Raw genomic sequence first — 21,007 nt, forward strand, 5'->3', positions numbered from 1 at the left:
ACACGTTACTTACTGGTGTTGTATGGAAGCAGCTCCAGAAAAATGGTTTGAAAATAGAAGCTTTAATATCCATGCTTATTCACAGCAAGGGAAGGTAAAGACTCAAACAATACCCGAAACTCTTTGTTGCCTAAATGCAAGCCAAGAGAACAAACTGAAACACTTAGAATTCATGAATATCACACTTAACATTCAACAAAAATAATTTTTTTCTTAACATACCAGAGATCACTGCATGAAAAGTAATGGAATGAAATCTTCCATTCATCATTCCAACAGAAAAAAAAAAGATCTTTGGGCAAGTTTGTGAGAAACATTCTTCTCTTTATATATACTAAAAAAAAAACTGTAAAACTTTCCTGATCCATAAGAATATAGACACATGCAAACTTGCTTTCTCTGGGTCTGGCTTACTTTACTTAATATATATTTTTCCAAGTCTTTCCATTTCCTTATGTATGGTACAATATCATTCTTTCTACTGGATAAGTAAAATTTTGTTTATATACTACATTTTCTTAATCCATTTGTCCATTGAGAGGCATCTGGGCTGATTTTATACCTTGACTATAGTGAATGGTGCTACAATGACTCCTCATATGCCTATAAGTAAACACATTGGGTATGGTATGCAAGTGGTTACAAATGAATCAACTGAAGTATAATAAACTCTACAGGGAACTCAAATTTTACATATATATATATATATATATATATATATATATATATATATATATATATATATATATATAAACACTAGGTCAAAGCCCAACAAAATAAGCACCAGGAAATGGGTACTTGCATTCTAAGAGAAAAGGAAGCCAAAAAGATATGGTCACACAAATGAAGTGGGAAAGGAAAGGGAGAATGCAATTAAGAGTTCATTGTATATGTCACAAAATTAAGAAAAGCAATGGAAAGAGTCAGTTGAAAGAGAATGAAAATACTGAATGTGGTGATACTGATCAAGATGCATTATAGTCATAAACTGCTTTATTAAATGGCATCTCCTTTGTACAACTACTTGAAGATAATTTTTAAAGTTAAAAAGTATAGACACAAAAATTAGGAAATAGGGCTGAGAATGTGGCTTAGTGATAGAGTGCTTGCCTAGCATGCATGAAGCTCTGGGTTTGATTCCTCAGTACCACAAAAACAGAAAAGACTGGAAGTGGCACTGTGGCTCAGAGGTAGAGTGCTACCTTGACCAAAAGAAATTCGGGGACAGTGCCTAGGCCCTGAGTTCAAGCCCCAGAACTGATAAAAGAAAAATTAGGAAATAAATGAACATAGCATTCAGGCACATTCCCTGTAACAATAGAAAATTTGTGCAACCTCTTTAGAGGACAATTTTTCAATGTATTTGAAGTTCTGCTAACATATAAACTTTTTCACCCACTAAATACTATGTTAAGACTATTTGAGGAAAATTATCAAAAATGTCATCAAGGATGAAGATGTCTATCCCAGTATTACTTGCAATGATACACAATACCAAAAACTCCAAAATGTTAGAGAATCAATTCATATACTAGAGCCCTATATCATCATTAAAATCACTATTTTCAAAAATAAGAAATGGTTTTAAAAATACCCTTAACCATACACTACTAAAGGCAGATACAAAGTTAAAGAGACAGAACCATCCATATTATTAAAAACTGTACATAACAGACATTTGACATTATCAGAGTATAACTTTCATCTTCTCAAATCTGCAAGCACAATGTAAGAAGATATTTCTCCTATCAAATGTATTAAGAAATAGTAATACCTGACTGGATTAATTCTAAAAAGAATGGGATACAGAAATATTAATTCCAAAAGTCTAAGACCAAATCTTAGTGTACCTCCCCTGCTTACATTCTGGGGACATTCTCTCATTTAATCACTTCAGCTAAAGTTTACCTCTCTGTGTTTCTGATGTCCCTGTATCTTCCAACTTAACTCAACTTGTAACCTAGTTTGTTCTAATTACTTTAAGGAGCATTTCCCAAACTTTGGCCATTTGTTTATTAAGGTTAGAATCTTCAACAACATTTTTATTGAATACTTTAGTTTCATGTTGACCATGAAGTCCTGAGTTGAGCATTCTAATTGTTTTTTCAATATATTTTAAATAGATACATTAAATAACAACAAATATCTAGTGAATTACCTCAGGCATTTACACCTTTGCTATTTGAAAAACTAAGAGAAGCAGGTGTCTCTGCTGTCATATGCCAAATGATTTAGAGGAATTTATATAATTAATGGGCTGGAAGTTCTCCATATATGACAGAATCTATATTTAAAGAAGGGGGCTGTCTTAATTCAAACTTGGTGCCTATGACTGCATCAATAATCAAAGAGGGTTAGCTCCAGTTATTTTGGTAGACACTCCAAGAGTTGACTAATTCTTTTCTCGATTGGCCTACCCAAATCAATGCCTAGTCTAAGTAATTGAATTTTCTGTATCTTCTCTACAAAACTGAATAAAACACAAGAATTTATTTAGGTAATAAAAGATGTAGTTAAAGCAATATAGATACTCTTTCCTTTAGAACTGTCCTTAAAAATTGAGTCAGAAAACTTACTGTAAAGAAGCAGACACTAAATATTTTGTGGTTTTAGTGCATACTGTGGTGCTATGGCTCAAGTGATAGAGTGCTAGCCTTGAGCAAAAGAAGCTCAGGGACACTGCCCAGGCCCAGATTTCAAGTCCAGGACTGGCAAGAAAAAACTTTAGGAAGAATTATAAATAGTTCTTAGTTACAAATACATCAAAATCTATTTGAGTCTAACCAAGGTGAGTATCAATAGTAGAATTTTATCATTTCCTCTTCTTCCCACTAAGAGTCTGCTTTTATTTTATATAGGAATTTAAGCACCTTTATCTAGGAACTACACAATTTATGAAGTCCATGTAATAATAATTCAATGAATATTCCAAGAGAACTCTGATCACATTAAAAGAAACACAGACTGGTAATTCTTTTTTATTGTAAAGTTGATGAACAGGGGGGTTACAATTACATATGTAAGGTAATGAGTACATTTCTTTTTTTTTTTTTTTTTTTTTTGTCGGTCGTGGGGCTTGAACTCTGGGCCTGGGCGCTGTCCCTCAGCTCTTCAGCTCAAGGCGAGTTCTCTACCACTTGAGCTACAGCGCCACTTCCGGTTTTCTGGTGGTTTATTGGAGATAGGAGTCTCACGGTCTCTCCTGCCCGGGCTGGCTTTGAACCGCGATCCTCAGATCTCAGCCTCCTGAGTAGCTAGGATTACAGGCGTGAGCCACCAGCGCCCGGCTGAGTACATTTCTTTTTAAACAGTCATCCCCTCCTTCATTTTCTCCCACTTTCCACTCCCTACTCTCCTCCCCACCAAGTTGTTTGTTTTTTTCCTTCTGATTTCTTGTTATTGGTTTTTATAAAAATTTTTATTTTAATGTTTTCGTTTCTTTCATGCATGTATTTCTAATGCATTTATAAGATTATTTCTTTGTTGCTTTGTATGTCCCTCCCCCACAGTGTAACCCCCGTTTTCACTATATTTGATGTCAGTATAACATGTGGAGTAGATGGGGACAAACAAGTCGTTTAAGGATTCAGGTGGACCTGTTGCAACAATGAGAAGTACAAAATGTCATGTCAAAACCAGCTTTACAATGCCGGTGTGGGGGGGGGGAGGGGGGTATAATTGGGTGGGGGGAGGGGGGTAAAATTGGGTGGGGGGAGGGGGGAGGCGGGGAAGGGAAGTGAAGGGTAAACAAAGGAGGAGGCTGCAATGCTTGGTAAGAAATGTATCCATTATCCTGCCCATGTAATTGTAGCCCCTTTGTACAGTATGTTCTCAAATAAAATAAAATACAATTTAAAAAAAAAAAAATTTTATTTGTGAGAATAACAAACAAAGGAGTTACAATTACATGGGCAAGATAACGAGTACCTTTCTTATCACGCATTGTTGCCTGCTCTTTGTTTCCCCTTCCCATCCTTTCCCATACTCCTCCCCTCCCCCCATCCTTCCCTCCCCCCCACCAAAGTGGTAAAGTTCGTTTTTCGACATAACGACTTGTACATCTCATAGTTGCAATGGGTCCGCCTGTATCCCTAGTTAAACGATTTGTTTTTTCCCTTCCCCTCCACAAATTATACCAACATCAAATACAGTGAAAGAATGGGTTATACCATGGGGGAGGGACATACAAAGCAACATAGAAATCATCTTACAAATATGTTAGAAACAATTACATGAAAGGAAAAAAAAAACAAAAAAAACATTTGAATGCTTATCTTGGGGTTCATTCCCCTAACATCAACTTATCTGACCTTTTCTGCTTGACTCAGACATACACTGGTTATTGCAAATAAGGGAAACCATGGAACCTATGTTTCTTTGGGCCTGGCTTACTTCACTTAATATAATTTTTCCAAGTGTTTCCATTTCCTAACAAATGGGGCAATGTCATTCTTTCTGATGGAGGCATAGAATTCCATTTTCTTCATCCATTCATCTACTGAGGGGCATCTGGGTTGGTTCCATATCTTAGCTATGGTAAATAATGCTGCAATAAACATAGTTGTGCTGGTAGCTTTAGTATAGCCTTGTTTGTGATCATTTGGGTAAATTCCCAAAACTGGAATTGCTGGGTCAGAGGGGAGCTCTATGTGAAGTCTTTGAGGAACCTCCATACTACTTTCCAAAGTGGTTGAACAAGTTTGCACTCCCACCAACAATGTCGTAAGGTTCCCTTCTGTCCACATCCCCTCTAGCATCTGTTGTTATTAAAGTTCTTGATTTTTGCCATTCTAACTGGGATGAGGTGGTATCTCAATGTTGTTTTGATTTACATTTCTTTTATGGCTAGAGAGGTTGAGTATTTCTTCATGTGTCTATTGGCCATCCTTCTTTCCTCTTCAGAGAAGTTTCTCTTTAAGTCTTTAGCCCACTTATTTATTGTGCAGTTGTTTCTTTGAAGATTTTATTTGGGGGCATTTAATTTTTTGAGTTCCAGGTATATTTTAGATATGAGACCCTTGTCTGTTGTAGGGCTAGTGAAGATCTTCTCCCAATCCGTGGGCTTTCTATTGATCTTGTCCTTTGCCATGCAGAAACTCTGCCATTTCATTGTTAAGATCACTTCCAACATAGTGTCTAATGAGTATCATTGTTGCATTAGTTCATCTTTGTCTTGCTGTTTCTGTGATTCCCTTTCCCTTCTATGTGTCAGATAAGCTTATATACAAGACAAAGGGTACAGAAAATTAAAACAAGGGCTGGGAAGGTGGCTCAGTGGTAGAGCACTTGCCTTGCATGCCTGAGGCCCTGGGTTCGATTCCTCAGCACCACATAAGCAAAATGAAAAAAGCCGGAAGTGGCGTTGTGGCTCAACTGGTAGAGCGCTAGCCTTGAGCTAAAGAGCTGAGGGACAGCGCCCAGGCCCAGAGTTCAGGCCCCATGACTGGACCCCAAAAAATAAATAAATAAATAAAAAGAAAACTAAAACAAAAAGAAAAAGTAGAAAAACTGCCTACAGAACATATTAAGAACCTCTTATTTCCAATGGAGTTCAATACTTGCATCAGAAAGAATGACATTGCCTCATTCATAAGGAAATGGAAAGACCTGGAAAAATTATAGTAAGTGAAGGAAGCCAGGCCCAGAGAAATTCAGGTTTCATCATTTCCCTCAATTGCAATAACTAGAATATGTCTATGATATTCTTAGCAGGGGATCACAATAGCCCCATCAACTAAGTGCATAGGGCTATATATAATGAAATGTATCCAAAATGAACTCCAGGACTAGTAGTTCTGGTGAGTTAAGATAACAAATAAAGATCCTGGGGATTTCAAAGTCCAGAGTCAGATAAACTGAGGTTACCAATCACTGCTTAGCTAGGACCAGACTCAGAACAACTTACTGAGTGCTAGCTTGCTGGAGAGGTTTCTTCATAGGCTAAGTGAGGATCACTCAACCAACAAACCATTATGGAAATCAAAGGAAAAGAGACTGCTGCAAATAGAAATACAGTACAAAAATTAATGGAACTCTAGTAGAGAAATTTCAGGGTCAAAAGTAGAAAAATAACTTGATGGTCCTCTTAAATAATATAACAAACAACTTCTTTGAAAAACATGACCATTATTCCACACTGTTTCTGGAAACAATAAAAATTCACTCTGAGCTACTTTATTGATTTGTGGGGCTCATGAAAAAAATGACAGAATAGCACGTGATTGAATCATGGCATTTTCATAAATATGGTTTGTAAATTTGTTGTTGAAGTTCAAAGTCATGTGAGTTCAAACTTGAAATAAGGACTTAAAAACCTTCAGCTGTCTCCAAACTAATATCAATGTAAATACAGTCAAGCCATTTGTCAATTCTGTGTGTGTGTTTAAAGGCATCTCAAAGAGCAGCCGCTCTATTTTCTCTTCCCTTGGGAAATAAGAAGTATCCATCATTAATTTCTCAACCCACATGAGTTTACAGTCATACTGTGGGGCTAATCCAAAGGGTTTGAATGAACAGTAGTGCCTAGTAAGTCACAGCAGGTCTGAGGTCAGGTTAAATGGCTTTAATTAAGAATAATAACATAAAAAGAAAGATTATTTGACACATAGGTCAATATTTTTTCTTCAAACTGATGTCACCATACTGGGAAAAATCATTGCATATTCATCAAAAGGAAGCAAATATGAGGCCTCTGAAAATATATTAATTAATTAAAGAGAAGGCAAGTCATTAACTAGACAAAAAGTATGATACATTGACATGCTTTTATCCAATCACATTATTATTTTATCTTGTAAATTGACTGATTTAATGCTAGGTGGAGAATTCAACTTGGTATTGGCTAAATGCCACCTAGAGTCACTCATTTGCATTCCCTGATATATGTAAACATAGCCCTATTTGCTCAGTAATAACTGTTTCTATGAACTTTCAAATTACTGTTTTTTTAAATATTATTATAAATGTGATGCACAGAGGGTTACATTTATGTAAGTCAGGTAATGAGTATATTTCTTTTTGAACAATGTCACCTCTTCCCTTGTTTTCTCCAAGTCATTTTCCTCCCCATCAAAGTTTACAGTAACCCAAAAAAAAGTATCCTGCATAAGATTTGCATGTGACTCCTAGTAGTACTTCCATTTATTTTAATGTAAGTTAGAAATGAGTAGAGGCGACATCAAAGGAAGACAGTCTTGTGACTGAATTCTATTCTACTGACTGCTTATGTTTGACCTACTACAAATTGCTGAGGGCTTCTTAACTTCTTTATCTTCATCTAGAAGCAAGCATATTGATACTTGCTTCTCTGAATTGCCTGCTGAGTAAATAGGAAACTAGATGTAAATCATTTAGTACTGTGTTGGCACATGATTCTTCTCATTATCCTGCTGCTAAGCTTCTGATTTCAGCTTCCTCACAAAGTCTTAACAAAATATGTAAGCTTGCTGTTTTTATATTACAAAGGACCAAACAAATATAATACCTTATTTTTATTACCAAGCTGTAGATCCATTTAGTAGTATAAATTTTAATGCATTTGTTATTGTTATTGTAAAGGTGATGTACAGAGGGGTTACATTAAGTCAGATAAATGGTACATTTCTTTTTGAACAATGTCACTCCTTCCCTTGTACTCTCCAGGATTTCCCCCCATCCACACTAACAAGGTGTATAGCTTATTTTCAACATGAAGTCTAGTGAGTATCACTGCTGCATTGTTCACCCTTTGTTCCTCTACTTCTGTGCCCCTCTGTACCCCCCCAAAGACAGATAAATGAACAAACAATACAAAAAGAAAAGAAAAGAAAAACAGCAACAAATAATAAAATCTCTTGTTTCCATTTACTGGAGTTCATTTTGATAAATATATTATTTTAAATGATCATATGCACATAGGCATTGCACCATTGTGTTCCTCTCCTAAGAGTAACCTCCTTTGGTCTTATTGTGTGTGAATGTCTGTGTGAATGTATAATTTATCATGTTTCAGTGTACTTTTAAACCATCCAGTGTATTTACTTGTAGATTTATAAGTACATTTTAATTACCACAAATGAGGGAAACCATGTAACCTACGATTCTTTGGTTCTGGCTTGCTTCAATTAATATAATTTTTTCTAAGTCTTTACTTTTCCTTTCAAATGGTATGATATCATTCTTTATGATGGATGATCAGAATTCCATTGTGTATATATAACACATTTTCACAATTAATTCATCCACTGAGGGGCATCTGGTTTAATTCCACATATTGGGTATGATAAACATTGCTGAAATTAACATGATTGTGCTGGTAACTTTAGTGTTCTTTTGTATATATGTCCAGGACTAGAAATGCTGGGACTTAGGGAAGCTCTATATTTAGTACTATAAATTTTTATGCGCTCTCTCTCTCCCTCCCCCCCCCCCCCCTCTCTCTCTCTCTCTCTCTCTCTCTCTCTCTCTCTCTCTCTCTCTCTCTCTCTCTCTCTCTCTCTCTCTCTCTCTCTCTCTCCTCTCTCTCTCTCTCTGTGCGTACATGTGCTGGTCTTAAGGCTTATACTCAGGACCTGGGTGATGTTGTCCCTGAATGTTTTTGCTCAAGGTTAGATGCAATATCACTTGAGCCACAGCTCCTCCTTCCAGCTTTTTGGTGGCTTTTTTTTGGAGTCGCAAGGACTTTTCCTGATTGGACTAACTTTGAGTCAGGATCCTCAGATCTTGACTCCTGAGTAGAAAGGATTACAGAGGTGAGCCACAGTGCCTGTCTATATTCTTTTTTGATAACTCACTGGCAATACTATAACATTTTTCATGGGACTCATTATGCAAGGTATTGATCAATTAAACAAGAAAGTCTATCTTACAGTTTCTAGCCTAAAATAACTGAGCATACTCCAAGTGTGCTCCTGCAACTTCTGAAGAACACAAGAAGGCTCTTTGAATTACTGACATTTTAACAAGAAAGTTATATGGTAAAATAAACTAATCAGTTAAAGTTAGTTTACAAAATCCTAAGGAGTTTAAGGAAATAAGTCTGTCACTAAGTAATTTGATTCATTTTATGCCAGTTTACATGGAAGTGGGAACTAAAACTCCTTACTGCAAAGCAGTAAGCAGTTTTCCAGATCAGAGGGCTTGAAACAGTACCTACTGTGGTTGGCAGTAGGCGAAGTAACACCAGTGAGCACACTGCTGGTAGGAACATGAAAAGAGCCTACACCCTTCCACAGAAAGTAGCATTATAGCACATGCTAATGGTCACCATCAGCATGTGCAAACCAGGTCCCTGTGATACTATTTCAAAGCATTTTAAAAGAAGCCAGAAACCAGAAGTCCTGCATAAAATCTCCCGATGTCTTACAGTCAAAACCTATTTCAAAATGTCTTAAACATTGTTTAGAACAAGTAAATCGTATCTAAAGGCTGGATTCAGCCACTGAAATGTACACATCAAAAGCAACCCTAGTAGGTTGGAATATGCTGCCTTTTAACAAATAAAATGTATTGAAATGGACATAAGGTAATGAACCAAAAAAGAGCTAGGGGGAAAAAATTTCACGATAAATAAATAATTCTGGAAACCATACAATTAATTTATCAAATCTTATAAAATAACCTGAAGGTCCGATCTAAGTGATAAACCACCTGAAGATGGCAGAGGACAGATATCCAATGTAAGAAAGATGTGTTCATATCCTTGCCCTCCTTTTCTCTATGATTTCACTGACAAATATTTACCTAACATCTGCTCTGTTATTCTAAGGCCTGGAGGTCTAAAAACAAAGACTAAGCCACTTCTACATAGTCAATACATGAAAGAAAGGCAAAACTCTTAAACAACAGAAGGTTTATATTTAGTCCATTGATGGAAAATACTAGTGTCCAGATAAGATTTTGAAGATCCAAGAGTGGACAAGGAAGAGAGGTTGGAATCTCTCTTTTGCCTTCTTTTTCAAGGCCTGGACTAATCCTCCTTGGGACGCAAAATATAAGTGAGACTCAGAGGGCTCTCCCTCCAGGTGGTTTCTAATCATTCATTTTCTTTCTAAAATTATATTTTATTGTTGTACAGAGGAGTTACTGTCTTATAAGTCAGGTAATGGGTACATTTCCTTTTGGACAATGTCACACTTCCTTCTTTTTCCTCCCAGTTTCTCTCTCTCATCCCTGCCCACAAATTGCATAGCCATTTTCCACATAGTGTCTACTGAGTACCATGACTACATTTGTTCAACCTTCCTCTCTCCATTTCTGTGCATCCCTTGACCCCCCTAAAAAGACAAACAACAAAAAAGCAAAACCAAACACCACTACCACCAACAACAGAAAAAAAACAAAACAACAACAAAACATGCTTCCATTTCCTGGAATTTGTTTTGATTAAACAACAATAACCAAAGGCCAGAAGTGATTACAAACTCTTGTAATTGCAACTTCTTGAGAGGTAGAGATAAAAAGATCAGTTTGTGGTCAAGTAGGGTGGAAAAGTTAGTGAGAGTCTATCTCAAAAAATAAGACAGGCATGGGGATATGTGCTTATAATCCCACCTGCACAGGAGTGAGGGGCAGGAGCTTCACAGTTCAGGCATGAGACTTTATGTGAAAAATAAAGCATGAAGAACTTGCAGGCCTGGCTGCCTAGAAAGCATGAAACCCTGAGTTCAAATCCAGCTCTACCAAAAAAAAATAATAAAAATAATGTGTGAAGTGGTAGCAAATATGATGTCTAAGCTTATATACAGGATCTGTCACCCCATATTCAGTGAACAAGTCAAACATGATCCCTCTCCATCCAAAAAAAGGAGAAAAATAATTCATCCCATGAGCATCACTGGTTTGAGAGTTACAACAATATCATTGCATTTCATGTCTTGAACTGTCAGACAGGTTTGTGCTTCTCAGATGTCTGCTCTGCAAGGAGCAGAGCCTATGACATGAGCAGGTAAGAACAGAATAGAGCTGGGCACAGTGGCTGACACCTATAATCCTAGCTACTTTACTGATCTGAGGATCAATGTTTGTAGCCAGCCTGTGAAGAAAAGTCTGAGAGACTCCATTTATAATAAACCAGTAAAGACCCAGACCGGCTTAAACAGTAGAGCACCAGCTGTGAGCAAAAAGCCAAGGGCACAAAGACCCAAGTCAAAGCCACAACACTAAAACACACACACACACACACACACACACACACACACACACACACACACACACACACACAGACTCTCTCTCTCTCTCTCTCTCTCTCTCTCTCTCTCTCACACACACACACACACACACACACACACACACACACACACACACACACACCATACTTCATAGAATTTAACTAAGTTACAGGGCCTAAGATGTAACTTCCAAACATTCACAAGAAGAGCTCCTGCATCACCAGAAAACTCAAAAGGGTTTTAAAACATTTTTCAGTAAGTCAACCCAACATAAGCACCAGCCAAGGACCAGCTTGATTAAGACATCCTCTGGGAAACCACACCGTTTCTGCAGCTCCAGAGAACATGATGTATCTGTTAGCAGATGCACTGTTCAAACAAGACATAGCTTCAGAACACTTCTGCACTGGACAGTGGGAGATTAACAACCAGATGCAGATTGGAAACTGGCACAGGTAGTGAGGGCTCTTTCCTTTTATATTTAGTGACCATTTTTACAGTCATAGAGAGACATTTTAGAAAGAGATTTCACTGCTATCTGCTCCCAGAGAGAAGCCGAAAACAAATGACTTGGGTCTGTTTTCTGTCTCCTCTGGCAGAAGCAATTTCTTTGAAAGACTACTCTCTGGAAAATTCAAAGTTCAGCTTAGCTCCTCTGTGGCTGTGCTACTTTCTAGGAAAAGCTTCCATGGGCCATGAACTCAGGCAGCAGAACGTGACGGAGCAAGTGAAAACTGAAACAGAAAGTCTTTCAGCACACTTGCCTTCTCTGTGTGTTAACTACCCAGAGCCTCCTTCACTTACATGAAGTCTAACCACTTCTTACTCAGAGCACAGCTAATGCACACTCTGCTTTTACATGAATAATAGAGGGCAATCTTTACCTTCTGAGAGGAAAGACTGCAAAAAGATCCCTTGTCTGGCCTGAGTAACTATGAAATGAATAGCTTACCAAGGAGAATGTAACTAGATTTCCACTCCACCATGCCCACTATGCTTCTTCTAACTATACAACTGTGTTGGTTGGCATTTTTCTCACTAGTATCATCATCATCATGATCATCATCATCATCATCATCATCTTGCATGATCTCTGCGCTTTCTCTCTTCCTCGGAGGAGTCTACATAAGAGATATTGTGAGACTTAAATATTTTAATTCAAATAACATCATTCCCATGTAAATAATACTCCTATGACTTTTAGTCTCATTTAGGATAAAACTTGGACCAGAGTCTCTAACTTTGCTATTCCTTGGGTGCTGTTCATCCATGGACCAAGGAATTTATTAGAAATGCAGAAACTTGGTCAAGCACTTGTGTTTTACACCTCTAATCCTAGCTACATGGGAGGCTGAAATAGGGAATATCACAGCCTGAGACAAAAAGACATATAAGACCCCCTTCTGTACCAATAGCTGGATGTGGTGGTACCTGACTGTCACTTGTCCTGCTAGTTTCATGGGAAGCATAAATAAGTGAATCATAGTTCCAGCCAGTGTCTGGATCTATCTAAAAATTAATTGGTATAAAAAAGAGCTGAAAGCCAGGTGCTGGTGGCTCACATCTGTAATCCTGAGGAGACTGAGATCTGAGGATCAAGGTTCAAAGCCACCCTAGGAAGGAAAGTCTATAAGACTGGGATTTCCAATTAATTGCCAAAAAGCCAGAAGTGGAGAAATGTTTCAAGTGGTAGAGCATTAGCCTCCAACTTAAAAAGCTCAGGAACAGTGACCAGGCTCTGAATTCAAGCCCAAGACTGGCCTAAAGAAAAAAAAAAAAAAGAGTAAGAGGTATACCTCACTGATAGAGCACTAGTTTACTAAGCCCAAAGCCCTGAGTTGAAACCCCAGTAAAGACAAAAAAGGAAGGAAGGGAGGAAGGAAGGAAGGGAGAAAGGAAAGAAGGAAGGAAGGAAGGAAGGAAGGAAGGAAGGAAGGAAGGAAGGAAGGAAGGAAGGAAGGAAGGAAGGAAGGAAGGAAAGAAGGAAGGAAGGAAGGAAGGAAGGGAGGAAGGAAGGAAGGGAGGGAGAGAGGGAGGGAGGGAGGAAGGAAGGGAGGAAGGGAGGGAGGGAGGGAGGGAGGGAGGGAGGGAGGGAGGGAAAAAATAGATCAGGCAGGCAGGTTCAGATCTAAGCCTAGACCTAGTGAATCAGTGTCTGCATTTCAAAAAGATTCAAATATAATAACTAGAAACAGTGAAGTGCAAGGAACATGAACTACAAATCTAACAAGTTCTACTCTCCAATCCCATGTCCTACCACTGCCACATACTTAGCTTCAACCACTGGACCCCTTGCTGTTCCTCATACTTATCATCTCAGGGCACCTACTCCAGCTCTTCTCCCTACCATGGATGCTACCCTTTGGAACATTGGCTCGACTTACATACTTACTCCCTTCAGACCCCTGTATAAGAGCAACTTCTTTCCTTTATTTTTAATTGATGCAATAATAGTAAGTATTTATGAAGTGTATTGATATGTCAAACACATAAACAATGTGCAAAGATCAAAACAGAATAATTCCCTTCTCTATTACCTTTATTAGTTTTTTGGATCAAAAATTCTCTCTTCTAGCTATTTTGCACTATATAGTAAATTATTACAAATTGTATTCATTCACCCTCCTGCACTGAAACAATACTGAACACTGACTTGTTCCTTCTGTCTGACATTGTTGGACACCCATTTTCAAACTTATTTTATCACCTTCCTTCTCAGTCTCAGGTGATTATTCTTCTACTCTCTTCTCAAAGACCAAGTGCCATCTACTTAGTGAGATATTTCCTAACCTCCCTGACTCTTCCCTTCCATCTCCAGCACTCCTTATTCCTCTGGGTCCACCTTTGAATTGATCATACCATTTATCACTACTTTATATATTAAAATTGTATATTTATATAAGAAATTGCCCTCTACCCACTACAAATGTAATTCCCCTAACTGAAGGACCTTGTCATTTATTTAAATCACTGCTCTATTCCCATGGCTCAGCATACAGTAGGTAGTCAGTAAATATTTGATGAACAAGTGAACATATGAAACTTGTGCTTCTAATGAGCAATGGCTTAGGCAAGTATCCAAGTTTGTTTTTATAGACTTTGAAAATACATCTGAGCCATGCACTACTTATTTCTGATAAAAAAAAAGTAGCTATAGTTGATAAGTGAACCAGAGCAATGGAACAGATCTTCTGTACAAGCTGACTCTCGGTAGTTTCATCCATGGCTAGAAACTATATAACGGTTAAACTATAAGGAATACATGCATTTTTACTGTTAGGGACTTGTGGAGAAACAGTAACATTTACTGGCAGAGGGAATAAAAATGGGATTGCCACTTGGGAAGTGACACAATTAGGCATTTAACCCAACTGATTTTGAAAACCTGTATCCACACAAATCCTAATATACAAATTTATAGATGCTTTATTGATCATCTCTAAACCTAGAAGCAACAGAGGTATCCATCAACAAGGGAAGGAAATACACTTTCAATAAATAAATAAGTGATACATTAAGTAAGGAAAAGGAACAACTACATGGACAAATCTTAAATGCATTCTTAATGATTGCAAAATGAAGAGAAAGAAAATAATATCAGTCCCAGGATGGACTGGAAGAAAGAATATACTACAAATATCAGCTTGAGCTGAAGAGTGCAGGGACAGCTCTCAAGCCCAGAGTTCAAGCCCCATGACCGACAAAAAACAAAACAAAAACAAACAAATATCTGGCCTAACCTCACTGAGGTGAGTGGAACAAAGAGACACTGACCTAAGTAACTTTGGAAATGAATGCAAGACATTCAGCCTATGAGATTCAAAGGTAAAAGAACTTGCTTATCAGCTCTGTAGCACATTGGCAAAGTGGTTTCTCACAGGACAAAGTTAACAATTCTGAAAGTACTGTAAATACATACACACATTAAACATAAATTAATGGCTTTTCACTACTGGAATGAGAACAATGCTAAAATATAACATATGGTATCAGATTACAGTTGGAAACATGGATAAGAAGTCACATTTCATTTGACATAGACAATGAACACAAACATGTATTTGCTACATCTATGCACTGAACAAGTCTAAAAGCAATGACACCCTGTTGCAAAAGTGCATGCATTAATAAGACCTCAGTTGCAAATTCTATTCTCTAATAGACAGAATGGAGCCACAGTGTCTTGGAGAAATGGCTGGCTCTAGGACTAGGGCAGGAAATAAATGCAAGATGAGCTAGAAATATCTCCTATTTCCAGAAGGTTGGGTAATGCTCAAAAGCAAAATGCTATATGTGTCAAAGGCATACAGGAACAAATTAAAAGAATACCTGCTGGCCAATGCCAAAATAATGCATGCAAAGCATGAGTAATGCACTGTTGGATAATAACCTAAAGCATAAAATACATGTTCATGGGTCTATACTGACATAAATAAGTGCTTGAGTAAATAAATAAACAAAGGAGAAGAAACAAGTCCCCAGTGCAAAAAAATATAAATAATTTAGACCACTATTCCCTTCTCAAGCAGTTGGATCATAACTTTCCACCCCTTAAATTTGTACTGTGCTTAGTGACCTGCTTCCAGTGAGCACAGTAGTGAAACAGGAGAAATGAAAAGGCAATTTCATAGAGGAAGGAACCTGCCAAATACCTTTTCAGCCAACTGAACGAGAGTGAAATGCTGGTATTAAAAGTAAAGAGTGTCCTAATTGTATTATACCCTTAGTATGTTGAAAGGCACCCTTCTCTTCACTGGTTTTCTCCCTTCCCCCAAATAACTGCAGTATAATCATGTAAAGGTATCAAGCATACCTAAATAAGGAACCTTCTACCAAACCTCTGACAACTCAAAATGGCCATCAAAAAATAAGAGATGTAGCCAGTCACAGCTGTAAACCTAGCTACTCAGGAGGCTGAGATCTGAGGATCATGGTTCAAAGCCAGCCTGGGCAGGAAAGTCTGTCTGACTTTTATTTCCAACTAATCACTAAAAATGTTGTAAGTGGAGCCATAGCTCAAATGGTAGAACACTAGCCTTGAGTGAAAAAGCTCAGGGGCTGTACTAAGTCCCTGAGTTCAAGCCCCAGGACACTCTCTCTCTCTCTCTCTCTCTCTCTCTCTCTCTCTCTCTCTCTCTCTCTCTCTCTCTCTCTCTCTCTCTCTCTCTCTCTCTCTCTCTCTCTCTCTGTCTCGCGCACACACACACACACACACACAGAGACAGAGAGAGAGAGATGTTTGAGAATATTCAAGGTCATCAAAACTAAAAAAGTACTCTGAGAAACTATCAGTGTTCAAAGAGGCCTAATTAAACATGAAGACTGAACCTAATTTTGTACCATACATGGGATCCTGTAACAGAGAAAGGACCATAAGGAGCAACTGATAAAATCAGAATAAAGAATAAAATTTAGTTAATCATAATTCTGTATTTTTCCATTTGTGACAAATGTACTATAGAGGTATAAGATGTTATTGTAAGTATTCTTAGGAGAGAACACAAAGGTGTGATGCCTAAGTGCCTCTTCATATTTATGTAAAATAACATACATACTGAAACAAGCTCCAAGATATGGAAACAAGAGACATCTTTTTCCCCTTTCTTTTTTTTAAGTTTTTAGTTTTTGATGATTCTGTCTTCTTTAACTTATACACGGTACATTCAAGTGTACACCTTCAGGAGGTTTGAAGGGAGGGTACTCAGAGGAAAAAGATTGGAACTTACTGGACACTGATGGAAAGTGAACTATGCAACTCAAAGGTGGAAACAGGAGGAAGGGACTGGGAGAGTGGGGGAAGAGAAGACCCTGCATGTAATTGTAATCTCTCTGTCTATCACCTCTATAATGACAATAAAATAAATTACTAAAAAATGTTTCAAGATGTTATCATAAGGAAACTAGCTATGTGGGGGATAACACAAAACTCTCCCTAATATCTTTGTATCTTATGAAAATCAAAATGCTTTGTTAAAATGTTTAAGTTATTTTTAAGACAATTAGTTCAAATACATGTCCCTTGCTAAGCTTGGTCTTTTCATTATCATGTGTTAAGTCTTCTATATCTACATATACTACACTTGATAGTGTAGTATTAATAGTGTTTTTGAACATTATTTTTGTGCTATGAGAATCTTAAGAGCCAAGCACTATGCTTACAATGATTACACTTTACAGATGGGCTAAAAAGGATTATTCAAAGTAAGTGTCTGGGTCCAGGAAGCTAGGATATATAGAAGTTAGAATTCAAACCTAATAATGACTCCAGGAAATAGTATGCCACTCTAACATACCATTCTAACTCCCACAATAACCTAAACAGGCTACATGCTGTGAACGAAAAAATGTGGGGGGGAGGAATTAAATCCACAATCTTGAAAAAGTAACTCCAGACATTACAGCCTATCAAAGAGCACTCACTGCTTTGGTCAAGTTATATTTGAACAAATTTACCAGAAGCCAGAATCTCCTGGGAGGCTCCAGCACTCTCAGTGGGCTCCAGCACTAAAGGACAGCAGCAGACCAAGGCCTTGGCAGAAGCAGATGGCAAACTCTAATTGGTTAACCTGAGGAGAGTCAGCAAAGCTGTTATTTACAAAAGTGTCATCTGGGTGGGAAGACAAACCACAAGGAGCAGGAGAGAGCCCTGGTGGCAGAGTTGTTTCTACCTCCCAGTTAGAAGGGTCCAGAGGACAGAACAATTAGGAAAATCTGAGAATAGAATTCAGGCAGGCTGGGGATATAATCAGCAGAGTACTTAGTTGCCTATGCTGTGTGAGACCCTGGATTTGATCCCTAGTACTGAATATAGAAAGGGAGAAGAAAGAACAGGTGAACAGTTGGGTGCCAGTGGCTCACACTTGTAATCCTAGCTACTCAAGAGGCTGAGATATGAGGATTGCTGTTCAAACCTAGCCCAGGCAGGAAAGTCCGTGAGACTCTCATCTCCAATAAAACACTCAGAAAACCGGAAGGGTTCAGTGGCTCAAGTGTAGAGTGCTAGCCTTGAGCTGAAGATCAGCTGAGGAACAGTATTCAGGCCCTGAGTTCAAGCCCCATGACCAACAAAAAAAAAAAAAAAATAGAAACAATCGCAAGAAAGAAAAACCATTTATACGATGATTTCTTTGTTGCTTTGTATGTCCCTTCCACACAGTATAACCCATTTTCACTGTATTTGATACTTTGTGGAGAGGAAGGGAAAAAACAAATTGTTTAAATAGGGATACAGGTGCACCCATTGCAACAATGAGATATACAAGACATTATGTGGAAAAACGAACTTTACAACTTGGGGGAGGGGGAGTGATGGAAAGGGATGGGAAGGGGAAACAAAGGAGGAGACAAGAATGTTTGATAAGAAATGTACTCATTATCTTGCCCATGTAATTGTAACCCTCTATGGTATTTTCACAATAAAAAAAGTAGATGAACTCAGTCACCTCATGGACTTCTAAAAACCTCAATTGTTATTTGTCAATTAAACTTAAAAATAAAAGTCTACAATGCAATTTATTTATGTGCCCATCCTGAGGCTTCAACTCAGGGCCTGGGTGCTGTCCTTAAGCTTTTATGCTCAATACTTGCACTCAACCACTTGAGCTACAGCCCCACATCCAAGTTTTTGGTAGTTAATTGGAGATAAGAGTCTCACAGACATTTTTGCCCAGGCTGACTTCAAACCAAGATCCTCAGATCTCAGCCTCTTGGATAGCTATGATTAGAAGTGTAAGCCACCAGCACTCCAATTATAAAATTCAATTTTAATGTAATCTATTTTTCTATCTCAGTCTAATTTAAGCAAATGGAAAAAAGATTAAAGTTTGGTTACTAGGTTTTTAACAGACAATTATGTAATAATCTGTTCCTATAGAGGTTTTATCTATTGAAGAAATAGAAAATGTACATAGTAAGGGGTACCATCAATATTTTTATAAAGAAAAGGAAGCACAGTTGTGCCCAGAGTTCTTAAAAGTTCGAGTTCATTTAGCAGTTTCCTGGGGAATATCATTCAATTCTAACTGAAAGCATAGACTCTACATCCCAATAACAAGAACAATATTTCCATGTGGTGATTGCAAGAGGTATAGGGTGATTCAAAGTACTGGTCTCAACAGCAAGACCCTAATAATGTTATACTCATTGCTATTTTGAAGCATCATGATGCTTGAGTTTTAATAATTAAGCAAGACTTCTTTTATCTTTCCTTTTTTTTTCCTGAGGCAGGGTTTCACTGCATAGCTCAGGCAAGCTTAGAACTCATTATTTAACCCAAGATGGTCTTGGAATTGTGATCCTCCTGTCTCAAGCTCCTCATTCTCACTCCAATACTGGGATTATAAGTGCATGTCACCATGCCAGGCCTATTTCTTAAAGGATATCTTTGAAGTCTCTAAACAGGAAAATATGACTTCAAGGAAAAGAATTACATTAATGGAAGCTCCATGTTTGTCTAAGAGTTAGTCTTCTTTCCTCTCCAAATTTATTCAAAGTTTGCACTAATGTCCAAGATCTTGGCACGTTGGCCAACTATCATGTAAAACACTGTGACACTATTTAAATATCCAAAGCTAAAATGTGATTGTCATTGATTTTCATTGGTCTTGTTACATTTAATAAAAAAAAATCAGTTCTATTTTTCTCAGTACTACACTCTTTATAGATGAATCTCAAATGAAAAATCATGATGCAGTACATTCATTTATAGCATTGGTGCTATAAAGTGAATTAACATTGGGCTTCGTTCTCTAAATGTGCACATTAATTCATTACACCCTCACAAAAACTCTGAGAGGAATATTTTTGCAGAAAAAGAAACTGAGCAGGAAAAATGTACATGGCTCAAATTGAGCCATGGACCAAACCATTGTTCACTAAGCAAGTTCTTCCCAGGCACAACTTTTCCTTCAACACCACATCAAGTCAAGATTTCTATTGGAGTATTTTGATATAATCTTGCATAACAAATGTATCTGGGATAATCAGATCACTAGTAAGGCAATATTGGAGACAAAGTAAAGGGTGGTTTGGAGATTACCATTGGGATTGGTGAACAGAGTCAGTTAGATGCTTTCACCAAGACAGGTGGGCATCATTCCATTCTTGAAGAACCTAAACAGAAAAAAGAATTGAGCAATAGCAAATTCACTTCATTAGTTTGAGCTGAGATGCTCATTTTCTGCTGGCCTCAGATACTGGCACTCTTTCTCACGCTTTCGGACTCCAAACATGAGGGAATATCAATTCTTGAGTCACTGGCCTCAAGCTGAATTACACCTATGGCTTTCCTGATTCTCCAGCTGCCGATAGCAATCTAACTCAACTTCTGTAATCATGTGAAACAATTCCTATAACAAATCACTTTGTATAGAATAAGTCTACTTTATTTGCCAATTTGAAAAAATACAGTAAAGTGTAGCTCTTTTTTTAATCACAAGAAAATTTAAACACAACAAAACTTTAATTCCCCCTTGTACAATGTGTAGCTGAGCTGACACAGAGACACGCCTACTGATTATTACAAGTTGTGTTTAAGTTGTGATGGGACCTGCTGTTTGAAGTAAGTCAGACAGAGAAACAAATGTTGCATGGTTTCCTTCATGTGTGGTTGATAGAATGTACCTATAAATCTTTAAGTAAACACACTGGACAGTATGCAAGTGGTTACAAATACATTAACTGACATATAACACACTCTATGGAAAGCTCAAATAGTATAATCTTTTGAAAGAGTAAGTCAAAGCCCAACAAACTCAACACTGGGAAATGGGGACAATGAAGAGGAGGGGTAGTGCAAAGGGAAAAGAGGTAGAAAAATGAAGTTGAGAAGGGGGTAGGGAGAATGCTGTCAAGAATTCATC

This window comes from Dipodomys merriami, unplaced genomic scaffold, assembly GCF_024711535.1.
Source record: "Dipodomys merriami isolate MVZ:Mamm:240054 unplaced genomic scaffold, mDipMer1.0.p SCAF_1, whole genome shotgun sequence".
NCBI lineage: Eukaryota > Metazoa > Chordata > Mammalia > Rodentia > Heteromyidae > Dipodomys > Dipodomys merriami.